Consider the following 23,078-nt stretch of genomic DNA (forward strand, 5'->3'; position numbering starts at 1 on the left):
CTCGTGATGGGAGTATCCAGCCTACTGGATTACTCCAGTTGAACTTTCAGTGATGGTCTTCCCAACTGGGATCCAATGACATGGATGGGCTGAAATTGTTCAGTCGACAATCTCCAATTGTGAACATTGGAGATGAATATGTCTATGGTATCCATAGACATGAAATACTGCACCAGCTTCCACCAAGAACTGTCCACATACATTAATAATATTCCTTGCATATCATATAGTGCCTTATCACTTCTTCGAAACATCTCAAAGCGCTTCACAGAATATACTGTAAAGTGAATTGACTGTATATTTTGTGGGCGAAATGCGGCAGCCAATTGCACACAGCAGTGTCCCATAAACATTCGTGGATTTAAGTGACCAATTTATCATTATTTTGTTTTGAAGGAATTAGTACCCCTGGAAAAGCAATCAACCAATCGGCTAACAAAAGGGTTCCTATTTACTACTAGGTAAACAGTGGCGTGTGGAGTAAGGAAACTTGTCGGGAATCAAACCCAGGTCTCTTGCTTACGAGGCAAGCCCTCTAACCACTGAGTTATAGGACTCCACATTGACTAAATATTATTGTCTGAACCTCAAGATTTTTTTTGAAAATATATATTTATTAATAAATAATAATAATCCTTGCATTTGATATAGCACTATTCACATCTTCTCGACATATCAAAGCACTTCACAGAATAGACTGTAAAGTGAATTGACTGTATACTTGTGGGCGAAATTCAGCAGCCAATTGTGCACAGCAGTGTCCTACAAACAGTCGTGGATTGAAAATGACCAATTTAATATTGTTTTGAGGGATATATTTGGTACAACAGAAATCCAAAACAAACACAACGTCCAACATCTTGGACGTTGGAGTCCTGCAGATCAGTGGTTAGAGCACTCGTTTTGCAAGCGAGAGACTTGGGTTCAATTCCAGGCAGGGCAAACCTTGGGCAAGTTTCCTTACTCCACACGCCTAATAATAATCCCTCCAAAAAACAAAAAACAATAATAAATTGGTCATTTTCAATCCATGACTGTTTGTGGGACATTGCTGTGCGCAATTGGCTGCCGCGTTCGCCCACAAATATAGTCAATTCACTTTACAGTGTGTTCTGTGAAGTGCTTTGGGACGTCCTCCCGACGTGAAAAGCGCTATATCAAATGCAAGGATTATTATTATTATTATTATCTTCTGTTACAAACTTTTTCCCTTTCTCCCGATACAAAAAAATTCCATTGTTTACGGTACATTCCTTTTCCCCACACAGGTTTTGCACACGTTTTTTGGGACGTTCCCTTTAAAACAGTTGGGAATCGCCACTGTGTACACCACATCCATGTGCGCAGCCACACACACCCTGATAAGGCACACTTGCCGCTTTCGGAAGGGGCCCCGATGTGCACCATTCGCGCACATGTTTACCGTACACCCATTTTCAGGACGCTCCTTGGTTACATCTCGAGCGTCCCTCTGTACCCTTACGTTTATTTCAGTCAGTTTTGGGTGCGCTCATGGACTACCCGGTGCCGGGGTCAGATCCTATCTGGTCTTTGCCGTGGTTGAGCCGAACTTTAGCTTGTCCCTCAGTGTATGGTCCCTGATCCTTGTGTGCGCGAGCGAGCCTGAGGCAGGCCCTCACCGTTTCCTCATTCTGCCAGAATAATACCTGGTTTGGAGAGTGCAGGAGGGCCTCCTTTACCCAGTTTATGATCCTCCAGGTGCACTCAGTGTGGGCCCGCTGTGAGCCCCCGGGAACAGGCATATAGCAGATGAAGTTGGTGCTATTCTGCTCTTGGAGCACAACTTGACCGCAGTACCATAGTAATCTATGTCCTGTGTGGAGCTGTACAGTGCTCAGAGGGAGGTGAGAATGATAAGGGAGAACATTACCTACCATTCTTCAAATAAGTGACACCCTCCACACACTGGGAATTAAACCACCCAACGTCCATTCATTTCTAGCAAGGAGTACACACCCACAAAACTCACCGAGGAGAGCTGCGGAGTTCCACTTTGTATACACAAATAAAGTATCAATCGACAGCAAGATTTGTTTTAAAAGGCAGAAATGAATGACCTTTCGACAGTCTCCACCTATCAAGTGCAGGTGTGGACTTGGTGTTGTGGCGTGTGAAAGTTATCTTTGTGAAAGAATGAAATGCTTTCAATTTAAAGCAGACAGAGATCAAATGTAACCCACAGTTTTGCTGTTACAGCCTGAGATCTCTGGCCAGAGTTTCCTTACTCCACACAGAGCCTAATAATAATCCCTCCAAAACCAAAAAAAAACAATAAAGATTGATCATTTTCAATCTACGACTGTCTGTGGGACACTGCTGTGCGCAATTGGCTGCCGCGTTCGCCCACAAATATATCGTCAATTCACTTTACAGTGTGTTCTGTGAAGTGCTTTGGGACGTCCTCCCGACGTGAAAAGCGCTACACCAAATGCAAGGATTATTATTATTATTATTAAATGATTTAGGTGCGAATATGAATAGCATTTTAATATGCTGCCAAAACATTGTTCCTCTTTGGCTGCACAGGGATTACCACCCGTGCAGACAGGAGCGAATGGACCACTCCCAGTACATGTGAAGGTGATATGGGCTGTGGTTCTGCCTCCCACTGCGATCGCTCTATCGAGCGGTGGTGCACCTCTCATCCTGGAAAGACGGGGAGAGGAAAATCACACGAATTCCCGATTATGCTCTCTCTGTCGTCATTGTGCCTAACACAGACCAGTGGGGATAATAATAATAATAATAATAATAATAACAATCCTTGCATTTGATATAGCGCTTTTCACGTCGGGAGGACGTCCCAAAGCGCTTCACAGAACACACTGTAAAGTGAATTGACTGTATATGTGTGGGCGAACGCGGCAGCCAATTGCTTCAACCTTCTCTGGGGTTCATCTGCCTGATCCAGACAGGTGAAGCTCCACCCTGTGCCCCCCCCTCCCCCCCTCCCCAGTACAGTACAGTACAGATCACCTCGACTCGGGTTCCCATCACTCGGTCCAGTTTGGGCCGCACTCGCTTTTCTCTTGGCATTAGCGTCTGGGGAGACGTCTCACTTCGCCCGTCACGAATGATGTCCGCCTCCCCAGCTGTCAAAACAGGGGGTGTCTCTGTCACTCCACCTCCCAGTGCCAAAGGGCGCTTTAATGCTCATGTTTGGACACAAGCAATTATCCCTAATTATTGTTTTTCTTTTCAGTTTGCCCGTCCCCGGTGGAGGTCCAGCAGATGAAACTCGCCATAATCCGCCACAGTCGCTGAGCTGGAAAGGGGTTTGGCCGCAGAGCTCCGGGCGAGAGGCTCCGCGGCTTTCATCTCTCAATGAGGAACGAGACGACGCGCAGTGAATTGATTGAAACTCATTGGGAATTTGTTGAATTAACCTCTGTGCCGCCGCCTTTAAATGGACTCAGCGCAGAGATTACACGTGTTGATGGGCAGCGCTTTCAAAGACACTTCAGCTGTTGGACAGATTGCCTTGACCCCCCCCCCCCCCACACACCCCCCCCACACACACACCCCACACACACCCCCCCCAACCCCACACACACACCCCCCACACACACCCCCACCCCCCACACCCCCCCCCCACACACACACACACACCCCCACACACACACCCCCACACACCCCCCCCACACACCCCCCCCCCCCACACACACCCCCACACACACCCCCCCCCCCCACACACACACACACCCCCCACACACCACACACACACCCCCACACCACCCCCACACACACCCACACACACCACACACACACACCCCCCACACACACCCCCACCACACCCCCCACACACACCCCCACACACACCCCCCCACACACACACCCCACACACCCACACACACACCCCACACACACCCCCCCCACACACACACACACCACACACACCACACACACCCCCCACACACACCCCCCCACACACACACACCCCCACACACACACACACCCCACACACACACCCACACACACCCCCCACACACCCCCCCACACACACACACCCCCACACACACACACCCCCCACACACACACCCACACACACACCCCCACACACACACCCCCACACACACACCCCACACACCCCCACACACCCCCCCACACACACACACCCCCCACACACACACACACCCCCACACACACACACCCCCACACACACACCCCCCACACACACCCACACACCCCCCACACACACCCCCCCCACACACACCCACCCCACACACACACACACCACCACACACACACCCCCCACACACACCCCCCCACACACCACACACACACCCACACACACACCCACCACACCCCCCACACACACCCCCCCCACACACACACACACCCCCACACACACACCCACACACACACACACCCCCCCACACACACCCCCCCCCCACACACACACCCACACACACCACCCCACACACACACCCACCCCCCCCCCCCACACACACCCCACACACACACACACCCACACACACACACTTTTTTGGGGGGTGAATTTGTATCACATGATTTCCAACCCCTGGTATGGATATTAATTAACCTGTCAGCCCTTCAGGTCCACTTTAACATCTGATCTGGGATGGGGTTACATTGAGATTCGGACTACATTTGCACAGTTGTTTTTGAATGCTGATGCAGACGGAGTATTGATATGGAAAATATATCAGAATCTCTGCATCACCCCCCAACCTCCCCCCCCCCCCCCCCCCCCCACCCCAACCCCCCCCCACCCACCCCCCCCCCCCCCCCCCCCACCCCCCCCCCCCCCCCCCCCCCCCCCCCCCCCCCCCCCCCCCCCCCCCCCCCCCCCCCCCCCCCCCCCCCCCCCCCCCCCCCCCCCCCCCCCCCCCCCCCCCCCCCCCCCCCCCCCCCCCCCCCAACACCCCCCCCCCAACCCCACCCCCCAACTCCCCCCCCAACCCCAACCTCCCCAACCCCGAAATAATATACCTATAAGTAAAACCCCTCCTGGTGGGAGGTATGGTATGGGGAGATTTTCCTGGGGTTCAACTGGCTCCGAAGAGACATGCCTGGCAAAGCCTAAGTAATCCAAGGCATTGTGGATGGGTGACTCGCCTGTGTGGCTCATCAATAAGACTTGTAGCTATAGCTGTTCAGGATAGACAATTATCACTCTTTGTGCTAATAAGTTGGGAAGGGGCATAGCTACCATGAGTATATACATGTAAGTGTGTGAATACATCTCTGAACTATGCCTGCTCTTTCTTTCCCCTGTTGCACTTTGCATTATTTCTTGTTAATTTATTGTGTGACTTTGGCTTTATTCTCATTTTTAAACACAGTTTCCTTAACGACATAATAGGAGCATGAAAAAAGCACTGAACTTTTCGGATGTTTTGTTTGCATGGAGTAGGTGATAATTGCTTTCACACTCATTATTTACTCATTGATTGATTGAAATTCAACATAAAACATCAGCAACATCAACAACAGTATTATATGGGCATATTTATGTTTCTGTTGCAGTGATGAGTGAGTTCAGGTAAAGTGATTGCATCTGCCATCTGTTAGTCCAAATCTCAAAATGTCTTGCACCTTGGGACCTCCTCCCGATGCGAAAAGCGCTATACAAATGTAATTTTTGTTGTTGCTGTTATCTTCAAAGCCCTCCACAGCCTTGCTCTTTCCTACCTTTGTGACCTGCTAACCTCATGTCAATCTGTTCGCTCCCTCCGCTCAGCAGGCTCTGACCTGTTCTATGTCCCTCGCCCGGCCCTGCTCCACCATCAATGGTTGGGCCTTCAGCCTCACTGCCCTCACCCTTTGGAACTCCATCCCACAGTTCTTTCACCTTGCTCCATACCTTGTCTCCTTCAAGGCACATTTCAAAACACTTCTTTTCGACCCCGCCTTCAGCCACCTTCTTACCCCTACCCTCCCTGCCCTCCACTCCTCCTGATCCCAACATCCTGCTCGGGTCCAAATCCCAGACTCTTCAGAGTCTTATGATGTCCTCCCAACGTGAAAAGCGCTATACAAATGTAATTTGTTATTGTTGCTGCTGTTGTTGTTGTTGTCTGCCTCCTCTTCCGTGCCTGATTTGTCAATTCTGATCTCCCCAGTCTCAGAGGGCTGAGCAAAGAGGAAGATAAGATAGAGATAAGATAGGGATCTTCAGCTTTCCAAGACACATTTCAGTGGGAACCTTATAGAGAAAATATAGGATACCAAATGGAAGAAAATGAACTCAAAGTAATGTTTTCAGATATGCAAAAGGACAACAAGATTCAGCATTCTGAAGCACAATTGTAGAACAGATACCAGGAAGTATTTTACAAAAAGAGAGCTCAACAGTTGGAATAGGTTACTAGGAAGAATGATAGAGGTCAAGACACTGTACTTATTTAAAAAACAAATGGATGACATGATGCGCAGAAGGTAGGGTAGGTAATCTGGAGGAACAAGATCAAAAGGGCCAAAGGGCTAGCTTCATCCCCACTTCTCTTATGATCTGCTAAACTCTGGTCTGTTTGCTTAAATCTCTCAACTCTGATCTTTTAGATTCTGATCGGTTGACATTGATCTTCCTGACTCTGATCTGCCTAGCACTAATATGCAAATACTGATCTAACTTCTACCTTCATCAACATCTGATTTTTTTATCTTCTGACTTTATTTTACAGACATTGCTGGGAGTGGCACACTAAAATTCCTTAATTGACATTTATGAACCACCAATGTTCTACATAGCAGCAGATATACAGCTAAATGCTTCTAATTGCAGTCCCCTTCTGAATGTTTGGAATGATCAATTCTTTCATGGCTATACATTTGCGGATGCAGTGAGCGTAGGTTGTGCACCTAATGAGCTGCACAGTATGCCAAAGTCCTTTCTCTGATTCATATGCATCTTCCTAACACTTAGAGAATCCTGATAAGACATATAGTATAGTAATGGTACTATGCTCACCACACTTGGAAGTTACAGTAAAACTTATTTACTGACATAAACATTTCTGATGTAACATGTCAAATTCAAACATAAACTCAGAAATTCATCAACATAATATTTTTATTTCTGGTCATCTTACCTTAGCTTTTCAACTCTGGTAAATATATTTACTGGTTTTAGAAACTTGTTGATATTACTAAACCAAAAGTTTGGGGTGGGGATGGGGGAGAGGCTCATTGTATTGATCTGTCACTTCACAATCTCTCCCTCCTTAAGATCACTGACTCACTCACTCTGATGTGAAGTTAACTAGTCACTTTCCCACATGTCTTCTCAGCTGAAAAATTCTTCACAAATTCTTCCTTCATGACCTTTGGAAAGAAGGAACTTTTTATAATTCATTATCATGACAAAATGTTTACAATAATTACTGTCAAGTGGAATGACATTAAATTGCTGCAGCTATTGTGCGCACAGAAATGTCCCACAAATAGCCACAATTATTATTTAGTTTTGATCCTAATACACTCAGAAACGATTTGAAGTATTTGAAGCAAGTATTTGAAGCAATTGTTAACTTCAAAATGAATTTCAAGCCTATCCCATTAGCACTTTTTTGCATGTTCGTTTGTGTTGCATTTTCAGTCAAAGACATTGAAGAAAGCAAACAGACAAATTTATCTAGAGGATTGTTGGCCAGGACACAGGGAGAAAATCCCTGCTCTGCGGATAGTGTCATGGGATCTTTAACGTCCACCTGAATAGGCAGACAGCATTTTAGATGAATGCCTCATCTAAAGGATCTCATCTCCAATAATGCAGAGCTAACTGATTCATTTAGCCCCATATTCTATCCATATTTTGCATGTCTACATTTTCACTAACATTGCAAACAGAGGAATTTCGACTCAGGGTAAGAGTGAGCACGTGCTTTCAGATATCATAACTTTTCTCCAATATGCGCTAGTCCATGGAGAACTCTTTCCCAGGCTGTTTTATTAACATGATGATTACTTTACAGTCTTCATATTTTTGAATATCTTCCACTGAAAATGCAATCCAAACAAAAATGCAAAAGAGTGCTTATGCGACAGGCTTAGAAGATATTTTGAAGTTCACGATAGTTTTAAGTACTTGTCTCAATTGCTTCTGAGTGTGTTAGAATCATAACTAATTTTGTGCTCAAAGGCGATTAAGGAACCCATTCACGCAGATTGGAGGGAACTTGCACGGTTTAAATGAGTTCTGAAATTAATCCATAATATTTTACGCTGCTTTCCTCCATCACATTTATTTAATGTTTGATTAAGCTGCAGCCTCTTTTCACTATTTTTTTCCATAAGCTGGTTTATACAATGATCGGCTGTCCTTTTGACAAGCGTTGGCAAACATGCAAACAACTGAAAAGGTTAACTCGTACTGTTGGTTTTCCTTGAAGATCCAGCAATATACACGTTTTTAAAGTTGCATATTTGCATAGAAAAGCGGAGATTTTACATGAGTTTGATGGGGGAAAATCTGTGATTGTTTTGGGGATAGATTTTAAAAGAGATCAGGAAGGCGGGTATGAAGAGGACAATTTGTTAAATTTGATCAGTAGAGAGATTAGTTGGTATTTATTGATAATTGCAAATAAATATACACGTTGGTAAAATTCTGACCCAAGTTATACATTACTATCATATTTCTTTTAACTCCACGATTTTTAACTATATTCTTCCTACTTATACTCGAGGTAGGATTTGTATTGTACATATGCACGCTGATATTTTCCAAGGACTGTATTTTATAATGTTTCTTCGTTGTTTATAATGTTTAATACTAAAAAGTTTAAAACGGGTTAAAAAAAAGAATAAACAAACAGGAAATAAAAAGATTACCAAAACCGGGCAGTAGTTGTAATTAATCCAGACACATATTTTAAAGTTTTGATCGCTTACCTTTAAAGTACTCGAGGATAAGATCCGAATATTTAAATTGCCATTTGAACTTCACAAAAGATTTTTACGGATCCTTTTAAGAATCACCGTTTAAGAACACAGCTATCACCTGTTTGCTACCCATGGAATTAGACCTGTGCTCCTTTTGACACGTACTTCATTTCAGAAACTGCACCATTATTGCTGTAGATTTATCATGTTACATTTATGTGAGGCTATAAATCCTATGTTATAATAAATCTTTCTTATAAACAGTACTGCAACTGTTTGTTTTAATATTACCTTATGTAATCTGCTGTTGCAAACAAATTGTAGTTACTGGGAAAGAAAACAATGCCATAGTTCTTATAAATCATATTATAATTATAAATGTATTGTGGTCATTGTGAATTACACTGCAATCATTATAGTGTAGCTATTAATTATACTGTAGTTATCATATTGTAGTAAAATTATTATACTGCTAATAATACTGCAATTATAGCTAATTCATCTGTTATGCATAATCTTGCAGTTATTAATGATATTGTGATGATAAATGTTACTGGAGTTATTATAAATGTTTCTGCCATTGCCACTAATATGAATTATTATAAATAACATCACAGATGTAATGATTGTTACAATAAATGATTACACTAGTTGGAACGATTGATTTCGATAAGATGTTTAAATGGTCACGTGATTGTATTTGGCACATTGGTTTATTTTGAGTTATTAGTGAGCCTTCAAAATAATCTCACAATAAATCGTTTCCAAGGCACCACTGGCCTAATTTACTAAATTGCCACTGTGACCTGCTTTCCCTCACGTGTCCCTAAACATTTACCTTCTTGGAGTCCAAGCACTAAGCCACAATTGATCACTTTATTCTCAGCCAAAGGCAGAATAGTGGCTGTTGCTGTTATTATCCCTACAGACCTTTAGCTGCCAAACCAAACCCTGTCTGCTTGCAAGACTCATCATGAGGGAAAGCAGCAGAGATTTTTCCACATCTTTTTAACATTATTTCCATTGTCAGGCTTTTCTTATGTTAGTTTATGCTGGAGTAAAGTGGACTGTGCTGTGAACTCGTTAATATATATTATCAATATTTTGAGCTCTAAGATCCTAGTATTGCACTTAGAATACCTCGTACAATGCATAAATCTGGTAGATAGACCATCATCTTGGCTAATTTCAGCTCAACCTTCCACAAAACCCACTCTACCTTCATTCCATTATAGCATTAAACTTATTTCTTTACAAAAGAAATGAGTCCAGTCTCCTGGTCTGAACCAACTTTTCTCGTAACCCATTCCAGTATTTAATTACCTTCTGGGTAAATAAATATTTCCTGGTGTCTGTACCAAAATTGTACTTTGCAACCCTAAATCTGTGCCCTCTTGGTACATTTGGAAGTATTGTTCTGGGTTTACTTTCTCAAAGTCTATTCTTACCTAAAGTATTTATTGCTGTTTATTACTAAGAGCAGTGTAAAGTATTATTTGAGAGCTAAAATCTCCTCAAAACACAATTGGTCTGGTATGAATTGTAAAATGACATTGCAACACACCCCCAGCACTGCATTGGAGTGTCATCTCAGACAAGTTGATTCTAAGTCCTGACATGAGGCTTCTGACTCAGAAGTGAGAGCGTGACCACTGCACCAGGCTGACACATAGTGTCTTAAAAATACAATAACTTGCCCTTGCATAGTACCTTACACTAATTGAATGTCATAAACTACACCAATGGAGGGTGGGAGGAGTAATAATAATAATCATCTTTGCATTTGATATAGCATCTAATGATGTCAGGAAGGTGTCCCAAAGCACTTCACAGGATGTACTGTGAAGTGAATTGTCTGGTGGGCAAAATGCTGCAGTTAATTTGTGCACAGGAATGTCCCACAAACTGCCATGAATTGAATGACCAATTTTATTTGGGGTATTTATGGCCACGACACATGGAGAAATGCCCTGCTCATTTCAAATAATGCCAAGGGATCTTTAACGTCTATCTGAATAGATAGATGGGACCTCGGTTAAATCTATCCAAAGGATGGCACCTCCAACAATGCGACAGACTCCCAGCACTGCATTGAAGTGTCATCTTAGACTGCCTGAGTTCAATTTCCCACATGGTGGCCGATCTTTTTGGTTGGCCAACAAAATAAATGTTTTTTGATTGAATATTTCTTGATTTGTGGCATAACTTTATGCTGTTTTGTTACGTCTGCGATTATTTTGTGTCCAACTAAAATGGTTTGTCCACCACTGATTTAGGGTGAGAGTTCCAGGGACCATAGGCAAGGTAGCTGAAGGCTTACTGATGCTGGAGCAGAGGGGTAAGAGAAGTGGAGCAGGGTAGCATTACACTATCCATTTCAGATGCTGATCAAGCCTGTTGTGCAGTACCAGCATTTCCGGATTCTGCTGCAACTTCCCTAATAGACAATAGGGAACATTAACCCGTGAAAACCTCATATTATGACATTAATCAGCATGAATTGCACTATTGATCCTGATTTCATACTGCAGTTCTTGTCGTTTCAGAGTCCTGAAAGCCAGAACTAACTGGTTTTACAGTGCCCCCGGGTTATCCCGAGACTGCCTGTGGCAAATGACGATCTGCATATGCATAGATGTCATCAAATATCAATCATATAAAGATGTTTGCGCAAAGTCTCACTAGAGGTTTTTTTTTAGCTACATAATGGTAGCAGATGCATGGTGGTGCAATTGAAAATCAGGCAACTGTGCTCCCAGATTTCTTTACCATTATTTGCCAAATGGAGTTCCCAAAACACCCCTCTACTGGTTGGGCACGTGTGCGTGAATGTGTTGACTTTATCATATGTCACTGAATCCGAGTCCAATCCTGTCAAGATCACCTCAGGCAAATGCCATTCTAGACCAGGTTTCACTCTCCAGTCTGGGGGTTCAGGAATAGGGGGCAATTCAGTACATCAAATCTATTCTGCCAGTTTATCAGATCTTGGTCGATATCTGTTCGCAATGCCCACTCTTTTACCAAATGCCTTAACACCTCTACTACTGTAGTTTCTGCTTATCTCGCATTTAAACATAACCTCTTTATAAAAAAAACTGTTTTGATTGCACTAATTCTTTACATATGATTCCTCTAATACGATATCAGTGTCAATTGAAAGGTGACATTGATCAGCACCGGATTCTGGTTTTATTGACTGAATATAAATGAGTTATGGGAGCGACTGGGGTGTAAATGACCCTCACAATATGGATAAGAGGCAAGTTGTTCAACTTACTTGATTGGGTGAGGAAACAACAAAAATGCAGGGGAGACATTGTGAGAAAAAGCAGATGAAACAGGCGTTGTGGAAATCTCTCTGTTTTGCTTGGCGTCTTCTTAACAGCAAACCTGGGAAGATATTAATGGTAGCTGATGCAGAGCTGATCCAGAGTTAAAATTACTCAAAAAATACCCCGCGTTAATTGACACCAATTCAGTAATATCAACCAGACCAAGTGTCCTAATTATCTGTGCTAACTGCACCGTGACATTACTAAGATGTTGTGTACTTTACAAGAGTTTTTTTTTCCCCGTGTTGTCTGCTGTTATCCGACTTGCCGTGATAATCACGGTGTGTAAAGTTGCACTACTTATTTTGCGAGTCTCCTGTAATATTCTGTATTCGAAATACAAACTCGTGAAACAAAGTACTGCAATAGGAAAAGCAGATTTAGAAGTTCCTAGTGTTTAAACATCAAAGAGTTTAGGCATGGGTCACTCTGAAATAACAAAATGTTGTACAAAACTACCTCTACTGTATATTACCTGGTGTAGTACATGAGAACTGCTGGAATACTTTGTGTCTCGATTTATTTTTCAATTGCTATTGTGCACAGAGCGTTTACACATGGCTCCTTTGGTTTCCCATAATGGCTATTATGACTGTGATTGCTTAAAGAATTCTGAGGCACAACTAGGACCACACAAGACGTCTCGGTCACAATGTTGCACATTTGCACAGGAAAATGAGCATAGCCATAAATGCCCTGGGGGAATGAATGGTATTTTAAAAAGAGACGTGGGGCCTTATTTTGTTTAAATATGTGTGTTTGTGTGTAAACAATACATTAAATCATGCATTATGTCAGGATTATTATAATAATGATTTTAAAATACCTGTTGTAAGTATAAAAACATACCGTGACCCATAATCTATACATAGAAAATTTCATGTTTCGAAATCATAATACTCAAGTAACGATTGTTTAAAATACGCAAGCATTCATACAGTTTTGTGTTTAAGTTTAATCATTCCAGTGTACTTTTGTTACATTGGTATCTGGCCTGGCATCTTTTAAAATGCGGTAAAAATTATGAGAATGAACAGAAGGCAAAAAAGATTTGCGTAAAGAACATTTTTTAAATTAAGCTGTAAGATCTTCACCGGCAGATTGGAACCATTCTCCACACAATCCAAATGCCGTGTTTTATATCTAAACATTCGGCTGCCTCTCATCTTAGCTGAGATTGTTGAAACGTGATGGAAGATGGAAGACGCTAAGCGTAATATTTTCTGAAAAAAATATTATTTATATCTATCCGTGATTTGCTCCGAATGAAATTACCTTTTAAAAGAATCGGCATGTCACACAAAGCCACAAATTCTGATATCAGTTCACCAGTTAAGAGTGAATCTGAGACCTGCTGAAAAATATTAACCCCACACATATGTTAAATATATTCAGGACACAATATGGTTGCAGTGATGTAATGAAATGAGCCAATTCCCTACTGAATAATCCTAACATGTCTATTACACTTAACTATATTAATAAAGCTTCATGTTTTGTTTAAACAAATTACAATATTCAACAGCACTACTAACTATGAATAATAATTACAAGTATCCAACAAATCGGATCATGCATCATATTATATCTACGATGCAATAGTATTTTACGTTAAATACTATTCAGAATAACCTTCACCTGCGATAAGAGTATGAGCTAGACATTGATGCATCGTGTAAATTCGTTGAAAAGGATGTGAGTCCAGTTGAACTAACGCTATGTATTTGTTCATTAATTATATTTCACGTTGGAATAATCCTCCTCCATGTGATTGTTCCTGGTCGATTCTACCCACGAAATGGGTGAAGTGCTTTGGGCCAGTCAGTAAACAGCCATAAAAATGCAATGTAAACAGGCGTGTATTTAGAAACCTCCTATCTATAAATATGGTAATAAGTACGACTTCACAGTCACGCAAAAGGCCCCTAAATAAATATCGCCATCCTTTTGCACCAGTGTAGTCCTTCCAATAAGGCTGCATATTTCATATCAATTTATAGACAATTTTGTACTGTGGGCTTGTACCCAGATAGAAACTGAATTAACGTTGCCCAAACATTTTACTTTCCGATTTTACAGTGAACAACTTATGAAGAGGTAAATTCAGATGTCACTCTCCTGCAATTATTGAATAATTGTCACATGAAATTGTCATATGAATGAAGTGCTCCTGTACCCATTCTACTAACTATATCCCTTATCTGTAGGGAGATTTCTCCACCGTTGAGCAAATGCCTTGGGAAATGTAAGGGGGAAACATTAACATGTCATATTCAAGACTGAGATCGATAGATTTTTAAAAACTAAAGGGATTAAGGGATACGGGGATAGGACAGGTAAATGGAATAAGGTTAGAAGATCAGCCATGATTTTATTAAATGGTGGGGTAGACTCGAATGGCCAAATGGCCTACTCCTACTCCTAATTCTTATATTCTTATGTCCAAACATCTCTCTCTGCATTGTCTTGTCCATCAACGGTCCCTTCAATGTTTTAAACATGATTATTCACTCAAAGAACCTCTCCAGTAGTTGATGATAGCCTTTGCTTCAGAACGTGTATTGAGAAGAAATGACGGGGAATTCAGCCGTTCAGGATGGTGTTGGGATCATTTTGAAATTCATCCCATTCCCTTTGGATTTTTTTTNACCATGGCGCTGAAAGCAGAAAGAATAGGGTTGTGCCCCTTTGGTTAGAAACCCACCCTAAAGGTAGGACGCCTATAAACTGAAGGCAAAACAATCTGCACCGGAAAGCTGTGGGTTAATTCTGCTTCAAGTACGGTAAAGTGGCTAATAGACCCATTGCAGGTTTCAAAGGGAGAGAGTGACGTTCATCTCATTTATCTGGTTCAGATTCAAATTCACCTTGGAGGGTGGAAGAGCAGTGTGGAAACCCACTCCACTACCCAGTATTAATTTACCTGCTTATTCCCAGTCAAGATCTGATTTTGGACAGATGTAAATACTTCATCATACTTAAGAGTATCCATTGCTAAAAGTTCCACCAATGCATGCTACCTACTCATGGAAATTTTTATTTTTGTCTGGAATGGTGTGTGCACACTCTCTTTGCAGACTATGTGGCACACTTCCCATTTCTTGCCCAGCTAGGCCGCTCTCCTTGTTAGGGATTTGGCTTTGCAGGGATAACAAGAGCTCAGTGGAAATAATCCCTGCTGCCAGTGACTGTCTGGTCTGCCCTTCTAAGTCTTGCTGTAAAGCCAGACAGCATGCTCTGCCATCAACAGTGACTTGGAGTACTTGATTCAGGAACTCGTCTACCACCACAGAGGATCGACTCCATTCCTATATTTCATTGCCAGGCATGTCACCTTCAAGTCAACTCTACCCCGAGAAGACCCTGCTTACCCATCTCTCTCCACCCACATTCCTCCCAGGAGGCTAATCACTAGTTGGGCATTAGACACCCAAGAAGCACAGGTCTGAGCCCTTAGTGGGTGGGTGGAAATTACCATGGACTTATTGGAAGGTTAGGGGGTCAATTTGATTAACTGAATGAACAACACACACAGTACCAACTAACCTGACCTTAAATGTAGCACCATAATGTTCGCTGAACACAGTCCATTGTCACCATACTCTGACTACAACCAGTTTCTTTTTACGTTTCCAAGATCAGGCTATGTCCTGTACTCCGATCGATCTGCTGAGAACATAGAGGGCACCTCAGTTTCAATCGCGGGAATGTGAATCCAGCCTCCAGCCCACATCACCTTTCCTGTTTGCATACGCAGACATGGCCCGTGGGTTACCGTGGCATAAATGTAATAAAAAGAGACATTTAGTTCTATCAATCAAACTTGTGCTCTGATGGATATTTGCGCCTGAAACCTGATCCTGAATTTCTCTTTCAAACCAGAGTTATCCTGATCTAGATTTCTGTACCAAAATCTGATTGCCTGCATCCTTTTCTTTCGCTTTATAATAATAATAATAATTGCATTTGATATACTGTTGGTATAAGTGTGATCATATTATTGAAAGGGGTGTTGCTCGATATCTACATTATATATCATTTATTGATTATAATGCTATTGCACAAACTGGCGGTAATGAAGGATTTCTGGCCAAGTGCCTGAATGTAATGGTGGGAAATGACAATCTTTCCTCTCTCATCCTTTCGCTCTCTCACTCCCCTCTGTGCTATCCGCTGAGTTCAGCTGTTAGCCTCACATTTTGTTACGCCAGAAATAGACTCTGATGCAGTGGGAAGAGAAATGTATCACATTAAAGGCCCACAGGATTTATGAGTTACCGATTGCACACCAGAAATATCAGCAGAGACCACGAGGGCAATAAAGCAGAGCTGAAAGAATGGTCGATCGCATGTGTGCTGACAGGCGGGACCATACTGACACAATGATCTCATAGTGTCAGGACGTGTTGTAACCAAGAGGCATACATTATAAATGACTTTAGAAATAATTCACAACATCTTGTGCTGTTATGATTTCTGCAACTCTGTCATCGACGTTTCAAAACAAGGGTGATGCATATTATTTTTTTCCACATCTCTTATTTGTTTCAGTAGAAGTGCAGACAATGGTTTTCTTATAGTCCTCCTGTCAGACTAACAGTACTGTTTATTTTCTGGGGTGGGGTGGGGGGGGGGGGGTCCAAATGGCAAATGTGTATTTTTCTGTCACTTGGGAGGAGGTTCGTCAATCTGCAATTTAAATTAACACGGGACATTTGAGAAATCGTTGTTTCATTTTACTGCGTGACTTTGTTTTAAACAGTTCCAAGCAGTGACTTATTCTATGTGTGAGCGTTGTTTCAAAGTGTGGAGTGCTTGCTTTACACAACCCCACACACACTCACTGCCATATTTCTGTTAAATGGTTCATAAAATTCCTCACGTTGCGCCCTGTGCAGCTTCAAGTGGATTTAAATAATATTGTTAGATAACTGTGAAACTCAACCCCAAAATATTCAACCCAGATGTTTAGCCTGGGTAACCCTCTGGGCTAATAAACTAAACAAAAGCAAACCGTGCAAAGCTGCAGCAATGAAAACCAGGCTATATAAACCAAGGGAAGTTTACATGGACTGTTGTGCAGAAAAAAGAAAACAATTGCGTGAAATTATAATGTGAAGCATGTGATGGCATAATAATTTCAGGGCAGACCTCGAGACTTTGCAGACAATAACCGTACGTTTAAATGGATATTACTGCATTCCTTCGTTATTGGTCACGTTAGTCTGGATTTGCCTGCAAACACATCATCAGGCGTTTTGTTTATATTCGTCCCCACCTGAACAAATGGATGAATTTGTTCTGCCACTCTCGTTCGCTATTTCAGCTCTTAACATGCATCGATCTGCAATAGCTAAAACTCCTCCTGCTTGATGTTAAAATGGAGAATTCCATTATTTTGTAATATTAAATGCAACTATTTTAATTCGTGCATCCTTTTATTTGGCACCACTGCGGTTTGAGGGAAAGTACTTTAAAAAAAAACTTAATGAGCGACATGTGTTCAGGAACAATTTGAACTGTGTAATGCCACTTCATTGGAACAACTGCATTACATAATAAATAAAAACAATCCCAAGTCCCTTCTATTGAGAGAAGCGGTGGCTGCTCCCCTTCCCAATCGGTTTGAAACTCGAACGTTAAAATAGCCCTTTTCCTAATAACTTCGGGTAAATGGCATACTGTTTGGTCGTGTACAAGCTGCTTAGCAGAACTGCAGCAAAGTACTGCCGAGCATGGAAGAGGGGGAAAAAAACCCAGCTTGCACTGAGCATAAAGAATGTTTGAACTTCTCCAAGTTACCCAGTCCAGGAGAGAAGCTGAATAAACAAGCGCTGCCTCTTGTATGACACGCAATGGGGGAAAGCTCTCTCGTGTACAGACATCACTTCACTGGTATTATGTCCTCAGTACTAACATGTCGCTTTTTAACTCTCTTCTAGAATTGTTTTTGCTTTTATTTGCTGAAGCACATTTCAAGATTTTGCTGCTACTGTTATTACCTTCCCCCCCTTTTTTGTGTTTCTAATGAGAGGTCATGAGGTGTGTGTGGGGGGGGGGGGGAGTGAGAACTAAATTCTACAGCAAAATACTGAGCTTACACTACTAGAAAATAAAAAAGACGTAAAAAAAATACAATTGAAGAAGATACAAGCTGTTGCTTGTTTAATGGAGTAACCGCACAGTCCATTTCCTGCCTTTATCCATTTATATTTTCACAACTTTTGTTTTGGAGTGTGCAGATCGTTCTACATAACGGAGACTTTAACAGCTGTGGAATTGAGTCTGTAAAGTCCATCGCATTTAGTTCTAGACCGTTGCTCCATAGACAAGACAAAGACGACTTAAAAGCAGTTTGAAAAGACTGGCCTTTGAATGGCTACTATTCAATTTGTATTTCATTCCCCGCTGGTCATGGAATTGAGATCAGAACAAAAAGTGAAAACACATGGGTGAGGTCAGCAGGATCAGAGAACCACCACATACAGCAAAGGCTAGAAAAAGCAATGGGAACTTGTGTGAAGAAATAGATTGTATAAACAGAGTCTGCTATCGTCTGCACACTATTATCCTGTAATTTACACGGTATGGGAGCAAAGACATGTATTAACTAGTGAGATGTTTCATCACTTTTTAAACCCTGCCTCATGCCAATCAATTGCAATATCCATCTGGGCATGTCTGAAATTCTTTCTCTAATGTGTTTATTTAAACTATCCGGGATAAATTATTACATCACCGGCAAATTATGTTTATGTATACGGAATTTTCTTTCAAGTTTCTATCGCCGGAGCATGATTTTAATTGCATAATAAAGTAGAAATTATATTTGCAAAATAAACGTTATGATTTACAGTAGGTCGAGGGGATCGACAAAGGGTTACAGTGGAATCTGTCTTGGTGATTACTTCTTAACCAAAATAGAGTCTGTCACTTAAAACCGAGAGGGGGACAGCTTTCTTGGTCTGAAGAATTAACCAACATGTTCTTTTTGAGTTTCGAGTTACTTCTTGTGGTAGGTAGTGAGTAGTATTATTGTGTTTAGTCTTGATGTAAATGTTTTAAACACACACACAAAAGGTCCGGGGCGCAATTTTATTTTATTGGTTAGAAAGGGTCACCAAAAGAGCACAGGTTTTGAATTGCTGAAAATTGGAACTAGAGTTTTTTTTACAAAATCATGGTGTTCCAATATGTTGGAATCAAAACTGTTAAAAATGTATAATTCTGCCCCCCCCCCCCCCCCCCCCCATGCCAGGAATATATCAAATGCATCAATAATAGCAATATTATGTCAATAACACACTGGTGAGATGAACGATCTAAAATTGTCTTGCGAAAGAAGGCTTCGTAAAATAACATTGTAAAATAGATCGACATTGTCAGCTTCTAATAGATTTTCTTTGTGCAACAAAAAGTTCTCCCTGGAGATCAAATGTTTTGTATCACCTCAGGATTGTGGGGTGCCTTATAGTAATGCGATTTTTCAACTATTTCAATAAAGTTTTCCTCTAAAGGTCACAGTCAGAGTATACCAGATTTATTATTTCTAAAGCTGGTTCGTTTTAAACTAATACTGTACTTGAACTAATATTGCTTTTAAAAATAAATGTTCCAGAATTCGGAAGGGACTTTCAACAACAGAAGTCCAGAAGTAAAAGTGAGTGACAGATCGCCTTCTGTAATATTGTACCTTCAATACCTTCAATTTGCAGTTTCGCTTTCAGTGGTTTTGCGGGTTCTTTCTGTGTATTTTTCTAACGCAATGTCAGCCTTTTCCTGAAATGCAATAATTCTTTATTGCAAATCCTCCCGCGGTTGAAGTTTATTAGCGAGCTCAATCTATTATTATTTAGCTGCAGTTTATGCTTTGTATTTTTACAGCAAAAATAACAGAATTAAATCAGCAGTCTATTTATGAAATACAACTGGGAGCTATAAAATGAAGGAGGAACCTCGTGTGAACTCTTGAGTATTCAAAGAGGGGGGAAAAGCATTGGAATTTGGCTTATAAAATGCAACTTTATAGAGTTCTGGGTATGGAGAGATTGCAAATATTAATGCGAAACTGTAATGCAGCAAAAGAGAAAATTAATAAACCATACTGTGCAAAATAAGTTATGGAAACTCAACATTATAACACAATGACGAGATGAAATGGGGCCACCTCGGTGCGCATAAATGTTGGTTGATATAGCATTAATGTTAAAGCAAGAAGGGAACACAGTAAGTTGAAAGGGTTTTGTTACCATTCATACAATCTGTGCAACAACAAGAAAAAAATACGCTGTTTTCCTAAAAGTGTGCTCTGTCAATAACGAAGTTGAGGCACATCTAAATTCTTCTGAATTAATTAGGATTTATGAATTGATAACACTTCAGTACTTAAAATACAATTTACTAAAATTATATGACTAGCGCCAACTATTCACATTTGGAAACCATTATATTTTATTTTGAAATTGTCCTTATTCGCTTAAGAGTGAATTAGAGTGTGTGTGTGTGTGTGTGAGGGAGTTGTTTTACTGTTTTTTTGAGATTGTACATTGGAAGTTTTAAATGTGCATTTGTGACATTTTCACATTATTTTCAGACTTCACACTTCCTTTTGTGGAGTTAATTCTACAGTGACATCGACTGACGCCGTTTCACCGCACCACAGAATGGGAACAGGGAAGTGTAACAGTGGATGAGGTTATTTTTATTTATATTTTATGTCTTACACAACACCGCCATGGTAGTTGAGCAAGATATCCTGACACACCCGTCCTATAACATTTATAAACTAGGTTATGTATAGCAGCTGAATGTGGAGAAAAAGCTTCCTGAGTTTTCAGAGTATATTAAAAATGCAACATGGTTGGTGCATTGTAGCTTTGGTTGCAATTATTGTCTCTGTTAACCATGAACGAACACATGAACCAGCTCCAGTTATTGGGAGCAGATTAGCTCAGAATGCAGTTGCAATTCTCCACGATGCTCTTCCTCATTTTGGCGAGGACTGTGCATGTGTTAGGGGGGAAATGAAGAAACGGCGAGGGGGCAGTTTTGGGTGCAATGGTTATTTCTTAAACTCAATAACAGTCAAGACAGTACTGTACTTACACATACCCCGACGTCAATTTAACTTTCAGTTGTCGAGGCGAGTGGTCAAGCAGTTGTGAAATTCTCTTCTGCCCTTTTGCAATCTAATCTCTCACTATCTTCCCACTTTCGCTCCGTGTTTGTTCCAGGGATGTTCCACACTAATATCCATCATTGTAATTATTCTCCTGTCCTTCCAATCTCCCAATCTGCTGTCCTCCCAATCTGATAAAATATTGCCGAGGGAATGGAAAACCGATTGCTTTCTTTCCATTGAGAATGTGCTAAAAAAAGGTATATTGTGTATTTTGCCCACAACATACAGTCACTCCGATTTACTGTAAATCCCGTGAAGCGCTTCGAGACGTCTGGACCGAGTGATGGGATGTTATATCAATGCAAAGATTATTTATTATTTTCTCTTAGTAACTCTGAGCAGAGAAGCAGGAAGTTTTATATACCAGTTACTGTTCTCTTAGAGGAATGAACATCTCATAGCCACGTAAAAGCACATCTCCCTCCGTGCGTTTGATCAACATCTGTATTTCTCTTTCCCTACTCGGTGACCACCACTTAATTTGTCCCGCAGTGTGAGAGGTTACTTCTGTGTAACAGGCGCTATCTACGTGCAGATTATTATAATCTTGAGCAACGCCGTCACTCTGTGAGGCTTAAAATGTGGGGAAAATAATGAAATGAAATGAAATTAAATAGTTTAAGAGCGACGATTCGCTTAAACGATCTGAGGTGCTTTGAGTTAGTGAAATACTGGTGAAGATGCTTATAGAGACAGAGAGAATAGTCATTCTTATTCATTGAAAATACATTTGTTTTCAATCTGTCTACAGATTGGAGTGACAAACGCATAAAGTCAAACACCATATGGACAGTAAGTATATCAGTGTCTCCCCAGAGAAACAGATTTAGCTCGAAACAGCACAATGTATGGTTAATATTCGTCTCTAATGTATCACCAAACAACTATAAGAAATTAGATTTTTCTTTCATTTGAACGTATTACATGTGCAGAAAAAATGCTACTGGTCAGATCTGATTCTGGTTATTTTAGTGATATTTCAATCTTTTTATTTCCAGTGTCTTACTTTTTTTACCTGGAGCATTTAGAGGAAAGTCACATTACCACGTCAGTCTGATTTCTGGGCAGTGGGAAGTATTATATTTTAATTTCAAACAGAAAGTAAATTTCATGAATATCGATGATTATTGGGGTAATGCGACAACGATCCAGAATAGTGTGTAACACGTTACACAAAGCCAAATCGGCTCAGATAGAATCGATTATATAATCTCAACATAATACCCGCAAATGATATATTTACCCACCGCACAATTTTCTAACATACTCTTTCTGGCTTCAAAATGCCAGCAAATACACGATCGTCTCCAATCCCAATTTAACTTGCTCTTCCACGTGCAGGAAATGTGCAATTTATACAAAATTATCTAAAATAACTTCGCTTAAATTACAGGCATTTTCACATTAGTGCAAATTCAATCTGTAGATACTGATTACATCTGTGAAATGCTGACTCAGGCAGATAGTTCACGATTGTAATCTGGAATTGGGAGTTATTTTAAAATAAAACATACTGGAGCATAAAAGACCAAGGATCGTGGCAGCAGAAATATGGGTATCTATAGATTCCCATTAATAAACTAAGAAGCGATAACTCCCGAAAGATGCGTCTATTTATAATAATAATAATATAATAATAATAATTCTGGGTAAATGCATGAAATATCACAATACAATATTTATCGGATTTAACT

Source organism: Callorhinchus milii, unplaced genomic scaffold (assembly GCF_018977255.1).
Source record: "Callorhinchus milii isolate IMCB2004 unplaced genomic scaffold, IMCB_Cmil_1.0 Scaffold1, whole genome shotgun sequence".
NCBI classification, from domain to species: domain Eukaryota; kingdom Metazoa; phylum Chordata; class Chondrichthyes; order Chimaeriformes; family Callorhinchidae; genus Callorhinchus; species Callorhinchus milii.